The 16,553-nt window shown below is 43.0% G+C and overlaps 1 long non-coding RNA gene across 1 annotated transcript in view; it reads left to right on the forward strand.

The window, feature by feature from the left end:
* Window positions 1-5,469, forward strand: part of LOC308180019 — a 33,600-nt gene extending 28,131 nt beyond the window's left edge. The window contains exons 2-3 of the long non-coding RNA XR_013940705.1: window positions 3,183-3,328; window positions 5,283-5,469. This is a non-coding gene — a long non-coding RNA (uncharacterized lncRNA). The remainder of the gene's footprint in view (window positions 1-3,182; window positions 3,329-5,282) is intronic.
* The last annotated feature ends 11,084 nt before the right edge of the window (window positions 5,470-16,553 follow it).

The following is a 16,553-nucleotide window of genomic DNA, read 5'->3' on the forward strand; positions in this document are numbered from 1 at the left end:
CAGGGGCGCAGGGTAAGTCCCCCAGAATCCTGTTTGTGATAGCTCTTGCCCACATAGGGGCTGCTCACGCTCCTGGGTAGGGAGGGAAATTTCCCATTTCTAGCAACGAAGATTTGGCTGTACATCAGCTCCCACCATTTATTTTGATTTCCACATTTTCTTTCATGAAATGTTCAATTCCTTTGCATCACAGGCTGTTTACCACATTAGCAATTCACTTTAATACCAATTTCTTTCGAAACGGTCAGATTTTGAGAAGTAACTAGTAGGAGTAAAACAGTTTACGTGACCAGAAAATGAAACCTACTCAGTCATTTCTGCAAGATTTTCGTTCAAATTTACTCACAAAGAGCTATGGGTATTTTATTTTGAAGAGAATCTTATTCCCAGAGCCATATTACCGGGAAGCGAGGCTGTACTTCTCAGTGGGGCTGATAAAGAGTCCCTGAGACTCCTTGTCCCAGATGGTCCTCGGTGTTCTTTCTCCCCCACTCCCTGCCATGGTCCAGTTCTGTTTGTGCCAGAGGCACATAGTCAAATGCTGCTGTATGGAGGCAGATACTGACAAGAGTCCTTTCTGACTTGGGAAACAACCTGAGGTATCAGCTGTGGGGAAGCATGTGCTGCTTTTTTTCAGCAAGTGGTTATCTGAAACCTTACTAACCATTTCACTGTGGGTATCGCTGCTGTGGAATTTCAACCTATGTAAATGTGATGGGAAGAGAGGGCATGAATGCATCTTAAAATGCATTGTTTTGGTTCTGATTTGTTTTGAGGATGGGCACTCAGAAGCTGCATTTGTGTTGGGTCCCATGTAGTAGTACCTCTGTGACTCAAAAGCATTATTACTATTTTTCATGCCATTTCTAAGTTTCTTGAATGATACTGTGGCTCTTCTCAGTTTGTCAGGCAACTACATTTGCAAGGGGAAAAATTCTGCTTTATGATTACTGATTATTAGCCAAGTTGTTGCTCACAATCCCAGCTGCATCTAAAGTGCTACTGCAGATTGCTTTGAAGAAAGACCCTCATCCTTGATACATACCTTCTCTCAGGAAAAAATAATAATAATAGAAAAAGCTCCCAAGACTGTTGTCCGGGCCCATCTTTGCCGCCATTACAGGAATGTACTAAAATATGGGCTGCTGCCAGATGCTGCTGTTGCCTCCATTTTGTTCTGTCCTAAGAGGCACACGCTTGAGCTGGTGCCAAAGAAGCTACTGGCTCCTTGGGATTTTGGAAAGTCTGTCCAGAATTAACTGTAACTTGTGACTTTGGTCTTTCTTTCCTTGGGGAAATAAAGAGCTGAGGCCCCTTTCTCTGAATGGGTGTAGCATCTTGTGCAGTCAAGCCAAAGGGCAAGCTGAGGAACTCATGTTGTTCTGTAGTAGAGCTCAGGCCGATACTGGCTAGCTGATAGAGAAAGGGCTATTGTCCGTATGGGTCTGCACAAATGAGCACAAAATAAACCTGTAGCAACTGACAGTACAATAAAATTGCAGAAGATGCCCCAGACATGCACAGACGTTTTACCCAGATGCCTATGCACGCCTGGGTAGGGTGGTAGTTCTTTCATGGAGCATGTACACTAGGCTGTACTGGGGGTTAGTAATGATGTTAGCTCTCACCAGAACATCTAGCCTTCTTTACACAGACATTTCCATCTCAATATCAAACCCATCCTTTGCTTTCTTAAGGCCCCTTCAACAGAAATGCTCATACTAATACAGCAAATGGCAAAAGACTAGGTCTCAGAAGATGTGCTGCAAAGGAAAAGCATGCAGAGAGTCCCAGTAGGAGATGCAGACCCTGGTCTGAAGACGCCGCGCTGGTGCACTGCATGTGTCACCACAAATGCCTCCACGTGACATTTACCTGTAGTGAATCAACTACTGGCTCCTGTGAGACATTGTCGGGATGCCCGCATCAGTATTCTTTCCTGTGTTTCCAGGATGCTGGGCTGTGAGGCACTTGCACTGTTGTTGCCCCTCTATTTCTCTGGGCTCCCAATGCTCAGAAGATGAGGCAATTAGAAAGCACAGTGTACTCTTTTGGGGTGAAATGGGCAATCCTTTTCTAGTGTGGCATTCTTTAGAGGAAAAAATATTTGAGAAGCTTTTTTTTTCCTGGTATTTTCTCCCTTGAAAAAAAATATTACGTTGAAAATAGAGGAAGGAACACGGCTTTTCTTTCATACATGTTTTTTGCTTTTATGTAGGTCACCGTTCATAGACTGTGCACATTGGTTAAGAGCCTGTTTTTCTTCCTAAGGCATTTTTGTAGCTATGTGATGTGAGCAGTAGCTGTGTCTGTCATCCCTATGCAGAAGGTGGAAACACCTACAAGGCACAAGGAAGTTTTTGGATGCGTGGTAGGTATTGGGTCTACAGCATGAGGCTGACAAGGACTAGTTGTCACTAGTAACTCCCTATAAGAAGCTAAGTAAGACTGAGAAAAGGTAGCATGTGAACTGTAAGTTCAGCAAAGTGCTCACTCCAAATAGCTGGAGAGAGCGCAAACAAGACAGATGGTGTTCCTCTGTGAAATCTCCTTGTCTGAGATGTTTTGAGATGATGATAAACCACCCTCAAAAGTAGAGAGTTAGAAATCATCTTCCCTAAAATAGATTGAACAACAGCAGGTCTTCCTACAAGAAAGAGTTCTATGATTTGAAATAGATTCCTCAGCTTTTCTGCAAGAGCCTGATCTGTCTGTCTTCTGAACACAATGTAAAACCTGCTTCAGGAGGTTAGGAAGTGCATTTATGTGACGTGAAGATGCTTTTGTTTGTATTCAGTGGGTAAAGTTCTCTGATGTCTGAATACTTGTTACTGGGGAGTCTTTGCTTAAGTACTAGCTGGACAGAAAGATCATCCTACTGACTTCAGTGTAAATCTAGTGCTTTGTATGGCCAAATGCTACATGTTTTAGAACATTTATAAAGGAAGGGAGAAGAAGAGGAGTGCAGATGGGGAAGACTGGTATCAACAAAAGATCTAAGGACCAGTGTTGCCTTTTCTTTAAGAATCTCTCACAACTCCTCAGTTTGTAACAGGTTTTTGATATCCACCAGGGGAGATACACCAGGCTTCAGAAGCATCTCTTCAGCATCACACAGAATTCTGATCAGCATTTGCGCAACTGTAAGCTGCTAATTGCTATCTCCTTTCACTCTCTTTCAGTCCTCATGATAATTTTAGCAACTGCACAGGAATGCTCTATTTTGCACAAGCATGCAGCATCCCTTGTTCCCAGCCCACCAGCCACAGCAGCTGTGCTGAATGAGTTGAAGGATAAAGGATAATGTGTGAAACGTGTCTCCTTTAAGGTAAAGGATATAGAATACAGTTATAGGGTGTCCCTTTCACCTTCAATTCCAAACTTCTAGGTAGGTCCCAAGTCTGTTGGCTACCTGCCTGTGGGTCCTATTCTGAGCTGTCTCACTCCAGGCTCTGGGAAGTGGTGGGAACTCCAAACTAAGCTGCTATGCTAGCAGCCAGCCAGCATAGGTAATTTGAAAGCTGTCAGCTGTGGTGGTAGAAGTTCAAGGCAACAAATCTTAATGCTGATTCCCAACAACTAAAATGTTGCATCTGAATTTAGCACTCTTTTTTACTCTTCTACTTGAAAGAACTGTCTTAAAAGGTGAAATGAAGCACACATGGGAAAGATTTAGGTGCATCTTGTTGGACATGATGGTATGATATTCAATGTATGTCTTATCACAGTTTTTTCAATAAAGTCCTTAAGTCCTACATGTCATCCTAAGCTAGAAATATAAGTAGGGGGAAAAATGTGTATACATGAAGAAATACATCCATGTGTATTGCATGAAAGCTGTGTTATTGCCCACACTTAAGGCCAGAAAAATAAATAAGAAGCTGTAAAATAGATCTTCCAATATGAAATATAAGAAGTGTGGTCTCTTCAGCTGTGAAGGTGATTGATGATGTTGCATAAATGCTTACATGTGGGAATGAGAAATGAAAAACCTCAGTAAGCAGTGGAGAAAAACGTATATACGTGAATAAATACATCCATGTGTATTGAATGAAAGCTGTATCGCTGCCCACAATTAAAGCCTGAAAAATAAATAAGCTGTAAAATAAATCTTCTAATATGAAACATAAGAAGTGTGGTCTCTTCAGCTGTGAAGGTGACTGATGATGTTGCATAAATGCTTACATGTGAAAATGAGAAGTGACAAACCTCAGTGTTTTAGACAAAAGCATAATAGCTTCAAGGTGAAGTTTCCACGAAGCTGTGATTTGGAAGGTGGGGATTTCCACATGCGAGGTAAATTTGATGATATGCCCAGAGCCACATCCAGCCTTACTTCACCTTACACTTCTCATTCTTCATACACTGCAATATTCAATCAGCTTTTAATGCTTTTTAATTCATTAATATTCTATAAATTCCAGCAACTGGCACAAACTAGGTTAGTTTTCTTTTTAAAATCAAAATCTCCATAAGGCATCGACAGATGTTGATATCAAAATAGCAGCTGTAGCACCACATTCTTGTATTAAACTAGGAAACAAAATGTTGTTGTTGAGAGTTAGTAGTATGTTTGTGTCAATATTATTAGACAGAAGGAATATTAACTCATACTGCCAAAGCTTCTTAACCACTTTTCTCCAGATCTGTGTTGCTGTTTTCCAAGTGTCAGATGCGATGGATTGCAGCACACAGGGTCTATAGCAGTTTCCATGTAAGAAACTCCTTATGAAACAGTTTGTAGAACTTAGCTGATAAAGCTGCTGACTCTTTTGGGTTTGTTTTAGTAGCGCGGGATGCTGGAGGATAATTAGGTTTATATTTGCCCTAGGGCTTTTTGTTCAGGTAAAGCCAGTCCCAAAAGAGATTGACTTTCATTGCAACAGAGAGTCTTGCTTAATATCAGAAGTAGTGGTAAATTAAAAAACACTGGTCAGATGATCTTCAGTGGTAGGTTTAGACCAATAAATAGGTTCAGACAGCGAGATCATAACAGCAGGAATGAATGCAGGTCATCCAAGAGAAGCTAACTGGTGTTTTCATCAGCCAACTTCAGTTAAGGAAAGCCAAAAGCGTCCTACCACATGCTGCAGCTACAGGAATGTGTGACCGCAGGCACCAAAACTGCCTCCGCTTTACTGCCACTTCCTCTTCCCTCAGTCCTGGCAGTTCGGGTCCCATCTGAAGGATGTCTGAATAATGCTATTTTCCAGCCATTTCGGGAAATATAAGGCAATGCACTCTTTTTTTTTTTTTTTTTGTCTTGCTCTTTTTGTTTTCAGGCCCTGAGCACGCTCCCCACTCCTGGAGTTGTGTGGCTATGCACCAGATGAAGGTGCTGCTGAGTGACCCTGGTGCATGTGAGCTGTGTTTGGAAGAGCTGTGTGAGGAATTGCTGTGTGAGGAAGAGCTGTGTTCGGAAGAGCTGTGTGAGGAATTGCTGTGTGAGGAAGAGCTGTGTGAGGAAGAGCTGTGTGAGGAAGAGCTGTGTTCGGAAGAGCTGTGTGAGGAAGAGCTGTGTGAGGAAGAGCTGTGTAAGGAAGAGCTGTGTGAGGAAGAGCTGTGTGAGGAAGAGCTGTGTAAGGAAGAGCTGTGTGAGGAAGAGCTGTGTGAGGAAGAGCTGTGAGAAGCAGCCCCTTCACTCAGCAGCTGTGCTTCAGCTCAGGCCCCGGCCCAATTGTGCCTGCGCTACATTATGGCCATGCCCACGCCCGGCCCCCTACCCTCTGTGTCTGCACCCCGAGCACAGACCTGACTCCCAGGCACGACCAGCCTCATTAGTACGAACTTGCCTGGCCATTGTTGACTCTTGGCTGCCCTGGCTATCCTCACTGGACCAGACCCCAACCCTGATGTGCTGACTGGATTTCCCTGGATGACCTTGGACCTGCCTTACTGCTATGGACCTGACAGGCGGGCCTGTGAGTGCTGTGGCCCCTCAGCTGGGCCTGGTTACTGTCACTGGGTTTGCTCTGCTCATCTTGCTCAAGTACTGTGGGACAGCAGCCATGGCAACGATGTTCCTCCACAGTTCCTTGCTGCTCTCTGCAGTACGAAGCAGGCTTTTACTCCCGAGGAGCGAGTAATTGCAGGGGCAAGTCAACATCTTGAAGACAGCAGTGTGGTACAAAGTAGCTGCAAAGCAGCTAAGGATCTATGCTCAGTTTTTCTAAAATAATGTTATAAAAGGTCAACCCTCTTTTCAAAAAGGAGCTGTACTCCCTCTTGCTATTCCCTCTTGTGACTTCTGCTCCTGTATTTACTCGCCATAGAGGCAGTAAGGTCTACTCTTGCTGTAGACCTTGTTGAGACACTATATGTTGCTGTAACTGTTGTCCCCATGTAAGAGTAATGCCTTCATTTCTAGTTTTCTTTGGTGAACGTCTATTTTATGAAACAACTTAATACTTTAATGAAACATATTCTTTGGTACATTATTGTTTTAAGGGGTGTTTTTGAACATTTACAACCTTTGCCTGAAAATCCACAGATTTTTTCTTGTTGGATAGCAGGCACAAGCAGGCCTGACCCTTTAACTATTTATACAAGATAAGTAGAATCCCTTGAACCCACTGTGACTTCTTGGTTGATTTTTTTAAGGATTCATCCCTATGACAAATTCATGTTGCAGAACACATCTGGTATGGCAGTTTGCTGCTGTACCACCACTGCTTACAACAGATGTAGTCCGTTATGCTGTGAAACTGTTTTACTCTGTTTCATCAAAAACAGTTTGGGGACACAACATTCTTAACGATTGAATAAGAAGGAAATAATCAATGATTCTTCTGGCACAGGAGAATGTGAGGACCAGCTGTTACCAACTTCAGGTATGACTTACTAATATGAAAGAACTTATATTGCCTGCATGAAGTTGTTCTGTATCAAATGGCTTAGGTAAGTGCAATAAAATGGAAGGCTGTAAGCCAAAGAGTGGTGCAGACATGCTACTGAATTGTCAAGGATTCAGTGGTAACTGGGCTACCAGTTCAACATAGCTTTCATTAGTGCGATGTTCAGTACTGCATTAGCAAAACCTCTGCTTTTGAATGACAAAGCAGCCTGAAGAGAGCTCTGTGCTAGGGTGGCTAGGTGTACCCATGACTTACTCTAGTTCAGATACATATTCTTGAAGCTGCTGCAATGTGTGGTGCATATGTACTCTCACTTCTTCAGTTAAAGTTGTTCAGTGCTTCCCATTGGAAATAAGAAGCAGTTCTAACTTCATCAGACTGCAGTTTGTCTCTATCACTTATCTCAGTCTGCATTTTTTTTCTTTCGGTAAATAAATAAATAACAGTAAAAATTTCTAAGGAATAAATGATGAAAGAACATATTGGTTTAACCACATCAGTAACAAAATATCCAATTCTCATTCTTCGTACTGAGAAGACCCGCAATCTCTTTGCTTTGGACTCAGGAGACTATGATTGCTGGGAAGCCGAGGGACTTGGATTCAGATGTCTGTGATTTCTAAAAGAGACATTAAAACCTTCTGGGGAAACAAAAACAAACAAAACAAACAAAAAAGGTTGAGAAGCAGATCTTGTGAGAGAGATCTTGTGAGAGAGTCTCAGCTGTTCAGAAAATGAAGCTGAAGTGAATATGCTCCACTCTGAAAATGCTGGTCTCAAGCAGATATTTGTGTTGCCCCTGAACATCAGGGCCCTTTGAGCCCTTCTTAGCTTATTTGATTTCTCGAAGGGTTGGACAAAGTCTGCCCAAAATGGAAAGTCCATCCCTTTCATCAAAGGGGACACTTAACTCACTAAAGTGACCAGCAATTAGAAAATAAAAACAGAATAGGGTGCTGATTCTTAAAATTGCATCACATCAGAAAAAGAGTCTAAACTGAGGTGCCCAGAGAACAGCAGCTTAATCATGTGGGCATCTCAGGAGCTGTAGGAGCTGCATCCAGGAGAGTTGCAGCTGCATACCCAATGTAAGTGTGAATAGAAGCAGGTCCTGTCCCAGGGTACCCATCAGAAACATGTTTGGGTCTGATGGGTGGTGATCCTAGGCAGCATCAGGAAGATCCCAACAGTGGCAGCTGACATGGCCACAAAGAATATTACCTTCTTTTTACCCTTGAGGAAAGAACATTGCTACACTTATAACTCCCTCCTTTCACCCATCCCCAACAAATCAATGATCTATTTAAAAAAATTTTTCTTTCATTAGTAATTCTTTTCCTCGGGGATCTTACACATCTGGAAGGATCCTCCTCTCATCTCCTTTTTTACCCTACATCTCAGAAACTTTCTTTGATCTTTGTTGGTGAACCCTATTTTGCAAGTAGTTATGAGAATTTGATGACTAAAAAGGTATTAACTTTTTTTTTTGTCCTTTCACATAACTCCCAAAGCAATGGCTGATGCAGAAATTTCAAGTGACAAGCACTGGTGTATTAATACTAAAGAAAGTTCCAGTGTAATTTGTGAACTGCAGTGCCCTGCCTCTCTTCCCTGTTCCCCTTCTATGGATAAACTTGAGGAATCATCACGCCTGTAAGAAATAATCCATCTCCCAGCCTACCTACCTTCCCCTCTTTTTCTCTGGTGGGCAATAAAAAGGACTGTGCAGCTAACGTAACAGCAAACTGCTCGCATTATATATCATCTCCATTTTCACTGTATCTAAACTTACAGGGCAGGATCTGTTTCTTAAGATTGCTGTTTGCTCAAAAACCTAACATTGTTCTGAGGCTCTGCTGGCCCCAAAGCACAATGTAATATACACAGCAAGATTATTGGGGAAAATAGAAAGATCGCTGTGATGCTGAAGTAATTTTTCCTGTTCAAAGAGAGCTGGTCAACACACTGGTTTTGCTAAGCGTGCTGCTTGGAGGAATAGGAGAAAATACATTGAGAGAGGTCATTTGTGTGTGGAGGGCAGCAACCAGCCTGGTCTGCAGGGACCAAAGCGCATCTGGCTCGGAGGAAGTGAGCTGCAGTCGAGGGAAGGTGTCGTGAGGAGGCTGAATGCTGTAGAGGAAACAGAGGCCAGTTCACAGCCATCTTCATGGGGGACAAGCTCATCCTGGCCTCATCTGTGTGTCCATGATGAATGACAATATTTGCAGAAAACCAAGCCTTTTCTGATTCGGTGGCCACTTGCCGTCTTCCAGCAGCAAGGGAGGGCTGGAACTGCCAGGGAACTGGGCCAGCCTGTATCTTCCAGTGCTTGCAGCCTCTGCAGCCTTTGGGCATGGGTTGAAACCTCAGGGCACTAACAAATGATATTGGTGAGGCATGCTACTAGCTAAGTTGGCAAAGGCTGATTTCAGAGAAAGAAGGCTCCACGTAGAAAGGAAGCCCATCCATTCCCCTCGTCCCCACCTCATAGAGAGGCTGGGTGAGGATACACTTTTGGAGAGCAAGCAGCTGTGTTACGCCTTGCAAAGGGCCTCCTCCACAAGAAGGCTGGGCAGGATCCTGCCAGAGAATCACCTGCAGGTCTGGGTATGGGGCTGAGGTTTGGAGACGGATCAAGAAAAATAAAAAGAATAATATCAGGACTCATACTTCCTGCAAGGAAACCTAGTAAAGGACTGTCTTGTGCTTCAGTGGGAGTTCCTGTTAACAAATAGCAGCTCTTTGATAACTGCTTCTCTGTCAGACTACAAACGAGGCAACTGAGATTTTAAAACAATGTCAATCTCAATAGTGAGAGGGAGCATGGGGACAGATAGCGCCATAAAAAGGATTGCTTGTTTACTCCTTTTTTTCCAAATATCGCTAATGTTCTGAATTTTTGCCTTAAAAGCTGCTGCTTGATGATCTCCTGACCTAACCCAGCTGGAACTCGTGTCTAAGACTTAGATTTCCATCTGGTTACTCTCTGTCTTTTTTTCCTGTCTCTCTCTCCATCTTCACTGCTTGAAAGTTTCCAAAAGGCCACAAACCTATTTATGTATTTGATTCTGACTTTTCCCTACTGTACTTCAATTTTTGCTTCCCCTGCCAATTTTATTCTCTTCTGTTTCACTCTTTTTTTTTTTTTTTCCCCTCTCTCACTTATTTTATGTTATCTGCTGTGGTGCTATTAAAGCTAACACTGGTTCTCTCCCATTCTCTGATCTCTAGTTGCCAGTTTTGGAGAGCTGAGCATTAAGAATTAAATGACAGCATCACTTCGTGATTTGTCATTGGTGCGAAGCAATAGCCACCCCATTGTTCACAGAACTGTATTTTTATGTTAATGGTAAATACATTCACTAAGTCATGTTCCTTGAGTAGTTCTTATTCACCTGGTTACTATTAGATACATATAGACCACTTAAATTCCCACTACTTAATTAGGTGTTTCCGTCTGAAATTAAAGTTTTCGTAAGGATTAGCATACAGTTGCAGAACTGCAACAAATAAAATATAAATTGTGTAGTCTTGATTGTTAAGAGTAAGCACACATTTCAACTAGCCCAACCTCTCACACTTTCTTAATCTGTTTATAGTCTCACGATCTTCTTGTGAAGAGTATCAGTCTCACTGCACAACTCAAAATGCAATCCTTAAATGTGTTGTCTCCCCAAGCCCTTACATTTACATACCTCCGTGTGAGCTTTTGGCTGTGTTTCATAGAATCACAGAATCATTAAGGTTGGAGAAGCCCTCCAAGATCATCTGGTCCAACCACCCCCCTACCACCAATGTCACCCACTAAACCATGTCCCTGAGCACCACGTCCAACCTCTCCTTGAACACCCCCAGGGACGGTGACGCCACCACCTCCCTGGGCAACCCGTCCCAGTGCCTGACTGCTCTTTCTGAGAAGAAATGTCTCCTCATTTCCAGCCTGAACCTCCCCTGGCACAACTTGAGGCCATTCCCTCTAGTCCTGTCACTGGTTACCTGTGAGAAGAGACCGACCCCCAGCTCCCCACACCTTCCTTTCAGGCAGTTGCAGAGAGCAATAAGGTCTCCCCGAGCCTCCTCTTCTCCAGACAAAACACCTCCAATTCCCTCAGCCGCTCCTCACAGGACTTGTGCTCCAGGCCCTTCACCAGCTTCGTAGCCCTTCTCTGGACATGCTCCAGGGCCTCGATGTCTTTCTTGTAGTGAGGATTTCCTCATCCTTAGGATTAGAAGTTTCCTTAGGATGTATTCAGGATACCTGCACTATTGATTAGCAGTAGGTACATGCTGTTTCTGTGTTAACTGCACAGTTAGAGTCACCTAAATGTGTCATTGTCAGAGCTGGAAGCTGCACATATCCTAAACCGCATTGCTAATTTCTTAGAGTGAGACTGAATACTAAATCATCTTTATTACCTCATATATTTCAAATTAGCACATTAATAAATAAAATGCATATTGCTTTATTTCTCCACTGACAATACCATATGTTGCTTTCTGTAAGCCAAGACCTCACATTTATGTCTGTATTACGAGGCTGTGCCTCTCAGGGACCTAATTGTTTTCTGTAGTAAATGCTTTAGCACAGGCAACATGCCCAGTTGCCTACACTGAGGTGGGTTTTCACACCATCTGCTTTAAGCATGTAAGCAGAAATGACGAGGCAGGAGCTGCAGCTCCCTACATGGTCAACAGAAAGGGTCTTTGACCCTGCTAAGTGAAACAGTTCACCCCAGCCTCCATTTTGGAGCAAACCACTCAGATCTGAGACAAACCTGGGGATGGGTTGCTCCAGGGACCATTTCTGCAAGCAGCGGGAACGTGACTGCAGCAGTGGTGGCTCTCTGCCTCGCACAGCCCTCCAGCATGGCCCCAGGACCCCTCTTGCCACATACACCCGTGGTGCTCAACAACCACCACTTCCGTGGAAAGCAAAGCTGCCTTCTTACCCAGGACACTCCTACACTCCTTCAGATCAATGTCCCAGGGATAACACAGAGCAACCTGGTGGCCACGTGCATAATTTGCAGCTGTAGAGGGAGGCAGGTGTGCAATTTTCCCATAATTAATGAAAACAGACCACTGCTTTGAAGGACTCTAAAAAGAGACCCTATGGGTTCAACTCCCACCCTTCCTCTTTCACCTAGAGCACCAGGCCAGAAGTGCCTCCTAGATGTGCCTGTGGCCACCTGGTAGGGCCAGATTGGAAGCAGGAGTCCCCACCGAGCTCAGAGAGGCTTTTTGAGAATCAGTGGTGTCATTTTGCAGTGAATATCAGAGACTGTTCAACACTTCCTACTGACAGCATTAACCTTCCCATGAGATTAGCATATACGCAATATCGGTTGCTTTGAAGGGGTCAAGAATCACCAGTAATGTGATTTTCATGAGTGGTTAAATTCATATTTAAAATTATCACTGTGGCAGGTGTGATGCTTGTCAGGGAATTTGTTAAAATTCTAGAGGGAGTTCCATAAAACATTTCACAGAGGACCTACTTAAAAAGCGCAGCAGATTTTAATACTGCCAGTCTAACAAATTAGTCCAATAGATTAAAAAAGATGCCTATCTACAGTGGTGAAAGTAGGACTTTTGAAGTACAGACACAGAAAGAAATAAGCAAGGAGGCAGATAAAAGTCTCAGCTTTCTGCTGTTCCGGCCTGTTTCCCCACCACGGAAAGTGCTGGCTTTCATCTCTCATGTGCCAGGATGATGTTCTGGCTCGTATCAGTCCATTTTAAGCACTCTACGCGTGTTCTTTGCCTTTGCGCAAGGAATTCATGTGGTCCAATTTCCTTTTCAAACTTGCTTATCCCCCACTGTACAGTTCCGTCAAAAAAACAAACAAAAAACAACCACCAAACAAGTTTTGACTGATTCGCCATCTGTCAGATCCAGAGAGTATGACCAACTCACTGAGTCAGTAACTGAATTCCTCCCCGTCTGTTTTCAGTTTCATTTGCAAACCTCGGATGCAGCGTTTCTGTACAGTGTTCTGCTCAGCGGTAAAGTTATGTCAGGGCTGACAGCAGAGACAGCTCTTAACCTGCTGCTTAAAAAATACGGTTTCCACTTCGTGGGACTCTAATTTGAAGCTTAGATTTTACTTTGATGGGGTGGGAGCTTATAAAGCAGTGAACTCATACTGGGTCAGCCGCTACTTTTTATAGGAATGCAGAATAGCGTGGAGTGATCCATAAGCCTAAAAGCCTTTCCAATTTATTTTTCGGTTTTATTTCATTAAATGATGGACAACTGATGTGCTGGTGTGACATAATCTGTGGAAGGATTTGGTTTAGAAGTACTGTACACCTTTTAGAGAAATAGGTCCTCAGAAATCAGATTTGTTCAGTGAACAACGGAATTAAGGGCTTTTTACTAAAATTGTCGTTTTTGCATGTGGTTCTCTTCTTCCCGCCTGTGTCTTTCCTATACACTACGTGATAGAGATGATCATCTTCAAACAAGAGCTGGTTACCACCTGATCCCGAGAACCTGGGTTTGTTGAGAGATGACGTGCTGTTCTTCTGGGCCCATCTGCAGCTCTTGAAGAGGTTTCTCTTTGGCAGACAGACAAACCATTCCGTGTTGACGTGTATTAGTTTGAAGACACGGTGTATCAAGGCCAGTATTTTGGTATTTTGTGGGTACCAAGTCCTTGATTTTTATGCTGCCAGGTGTCGTAACTACATAGTTACAACTTCTGGAGGGTAATAATGACTTGATAAGGATGGTAAGCCATCATTTCAAGTACATGAATGTAAAAATTCCCAAACTGTACAATAGTAAAAGACTCCCTCCCCCTCCATTTTGCACTGCCGCTGGCTTTCAGCATATGTGGGGCTGCTTTTTAAGGCAGTGCACGCAAGTGGGCTGGCCACGTCTCACCCTGGGAAGCCTGCAGAGAGCTTAGTGCACAGCCATCGGTGCACCACGGCTGCAGACTCACGCAGGGCACACTTGGGTTTAGCGGCACTCTCTTACACATGTTGCTGCTGACTATCAGAGGCTGTTTCAGTCACATCTTGCTAGTTCTTCCTTTTGACAGCCAAAGGCAGAAAGGAACTGTTCTCCTGCCAAAAATCCCGTCCCCACTCTACAGCATGAAAAAGCTGGAGATCTTAAAAATAGACAGAAAAATTTAACTTCAGAAAACACGTGTTTCTTACAATTGCGTTTTCAATGGGTCTGAAGTGGGTTTTATGGGATTTATATATTTAGCATGAAAGAGAGAGCAATTATGCAAAATATGAGCTCAAATGATTACTTTGGTAAAGTTATATGGAATTAAAAAAGCTCATGGTGTGAAGTCTTCGGCAGCCATAGCTCCAGTGCTGCCAGCTCTGCCTATCAGGCAAGGAACGTGTCATCCCACACTTTTGTCAGCTTCGTTCTGCAGTCCCCATCCAGTGCTAATACTGTAACTCCTCTCACTTGCTAAGCAAATTATCTCTAACGCTTGACCAGTAGGATTAAATGTGCGGTGTCAGTAGGTTCCTTACTAATAACTTCTGACTTTAATTTTGAAAGAATTTTACAGAGGATGCCTATAGGGTGCCCCAGATTCAGATAACCAAGAAACTGAACCAAGATTCAGATAACCAAGGTGGAAGGTAAATAATTGGCCTAAAGGCACCTTGCACACCAGGACAGCCAGAAATTAAAGTCCAATACAAAAGAGTCAAATGGAAGAGAGCTTCTGTCTGTGAAGGGTAACTTTTGTTCAACTATCGATGTTGGGACCAATCAGGCACTGTATGCGTAAAGGAAAACCCAAAGGAGGCACAGGAAGGATTACAAACTGCATTTGATTTTTTGAGAGGTAAGGGATAGGTAGATTCAGGTAAGTGAACAAAATGAGTGTGTCACAAGGGTGAAAATGGCTGGACAAGGAATGCTGTATGAGGATCAGAAAACTATTCTTCTTTCCAAGGAAACCAAACAAAGTTGCAAGAATAGGAGGATTTTGGAACAAATGAAGTTTTAAGGTAATACACAGTTTATTTCAGATTATATTTATTCTTAAATTCCTATTTTCATTCTCTGTTTCTCTTTTTTAAACTTCAGCCTTCCTTACAGTCCCAGCCCTACGTAACCAACACATATTCACAAACTCAACCAACTGATGTGGTCCAGGATCAGGATTTGTGCCTTGTCAGAGGGCCGACTTGTAAGAAGGTACCCAACTATGTTCCTTGGCACACTGGTAACGTATCATTCTGTGTTCAGAAGATTTCTGAACCCCGAGAACTATGTGCAAACATAGAAAATGTGTAAGAGAGGGTTTTGACATTACTAGCAGTGAACAAGAAAAGATCATTGCTTTTCCAGTGTTACAGACATAAGATAAATTGCTACTGTAAACAGTATTTGCTGATCTTTTTTTCATATTTAGCTAGGTGATTTCCCTCAGACCAATGCAGTGGTATCTCTAAACTTATGTAGCAACTCTGCTCATAGCAAAATATTGTGAATATCATAGAGGTTTCCCATCAGAGTTTAAGGCATCATAACCTAAAGAACAAGAAAATAGTTTTGAAGCCGCAAAATGCATGGTGTATTGCTAAAGCCTACATGAGGCTAAAGACCACCTGCTTACCCTCACAGCATTGACTGAGATGGGAAGAATCCTTGGCTTGGGGATCTGCTCCCTATATCTATTTTTTCTTAATGCACTGGCTGCTTCATGTACAAAATATAACCAGCACTGAGAAGGCAGGACCTTCATCTGCCACATAGTCAGATCATTTTCTACCTTGTTGTCCACCTAGCTCCATGGCTCTTACATTCTTGCACAGCAGCCCAGTTTCCGTTTCCGAAAACCCATCTTTCTGAAAAACCCAGTTTCTGAAAACCCATCTTTTCCCCAGTTTAACCTACAGTCTTCTTGGGAGGTGCGAGACACATTTAAATCCTCTTGGGATGAAGCAAATCTGTGATTCAGGTGTCCTACTTCCTAGGTGAGGCTATCAACCATTAGGCTGTAAAAACAAAACCTACTGCATCTCACTGTGCATCTTGGCTGGACTGAAATAGCCAGGAGATTTAGGCACCGATCCACCTGCTTTTGAACGCCAATAAATCCTGAGACAGCAGCTAACTCCCAGATATTCAGGCCTGGGGGAGTTCTGGGCCATGTATCAACAATATATAAGCAGTAAAATCCTGTAATTATTCCTGCTGTATGCTGAAATGGAAAAAATCATGTTGGGTTTATTAAAGCTGGACACGCTCTTTGACCTAGTTCACAACATGGCCTTGCAAACAGTTGTGCAAACACACCTTGTAGGGAGGGATGAAGAGGTGCAGCGAGTCTTGAACAGTCTTACAATTAAACAGTTAGTCTCCTGAAAGAATAGCATGCCTAACATCCACCCAAATCCTTCTTTGGATCTGACCCCCAGGTCTTAGATTACTAATCACACCTACGACATTCTGCATTACTGTGAAATCATTTATAAGGCAGCTGTTATCATGAAATCCAGGTGCTATGGAGAGATGATCACAGTAATGAACATCTACACACAAAACAAACAAATCCTCCCTCTTTCTCATGCAGTCACTCTTCAGTGTAGTGTATCCTGCAGCTGAACTTCTTTGTTGTGTTTCTTCAGGGAATACTTTTAAGAGATAAGCTTGACAGCATGATCTGAAGAGAAATATGTCTATTTTTGATTGTGTTGGACTAGCCATGGAAA

The sequence above is a fragment of the Anser brachyrhynchus genome (genome assembly GCF_964034855.1).
Source record: "Anser brachyrhynchus genome assembly, chromosome: 1".
Taxonomy (NCBI): domain Eukaryota; kingdom Metazoa; phylum Chordata; class Aves; order Anseriformes; family Anatidae; genus Anser; species Anser brachyrhynchus.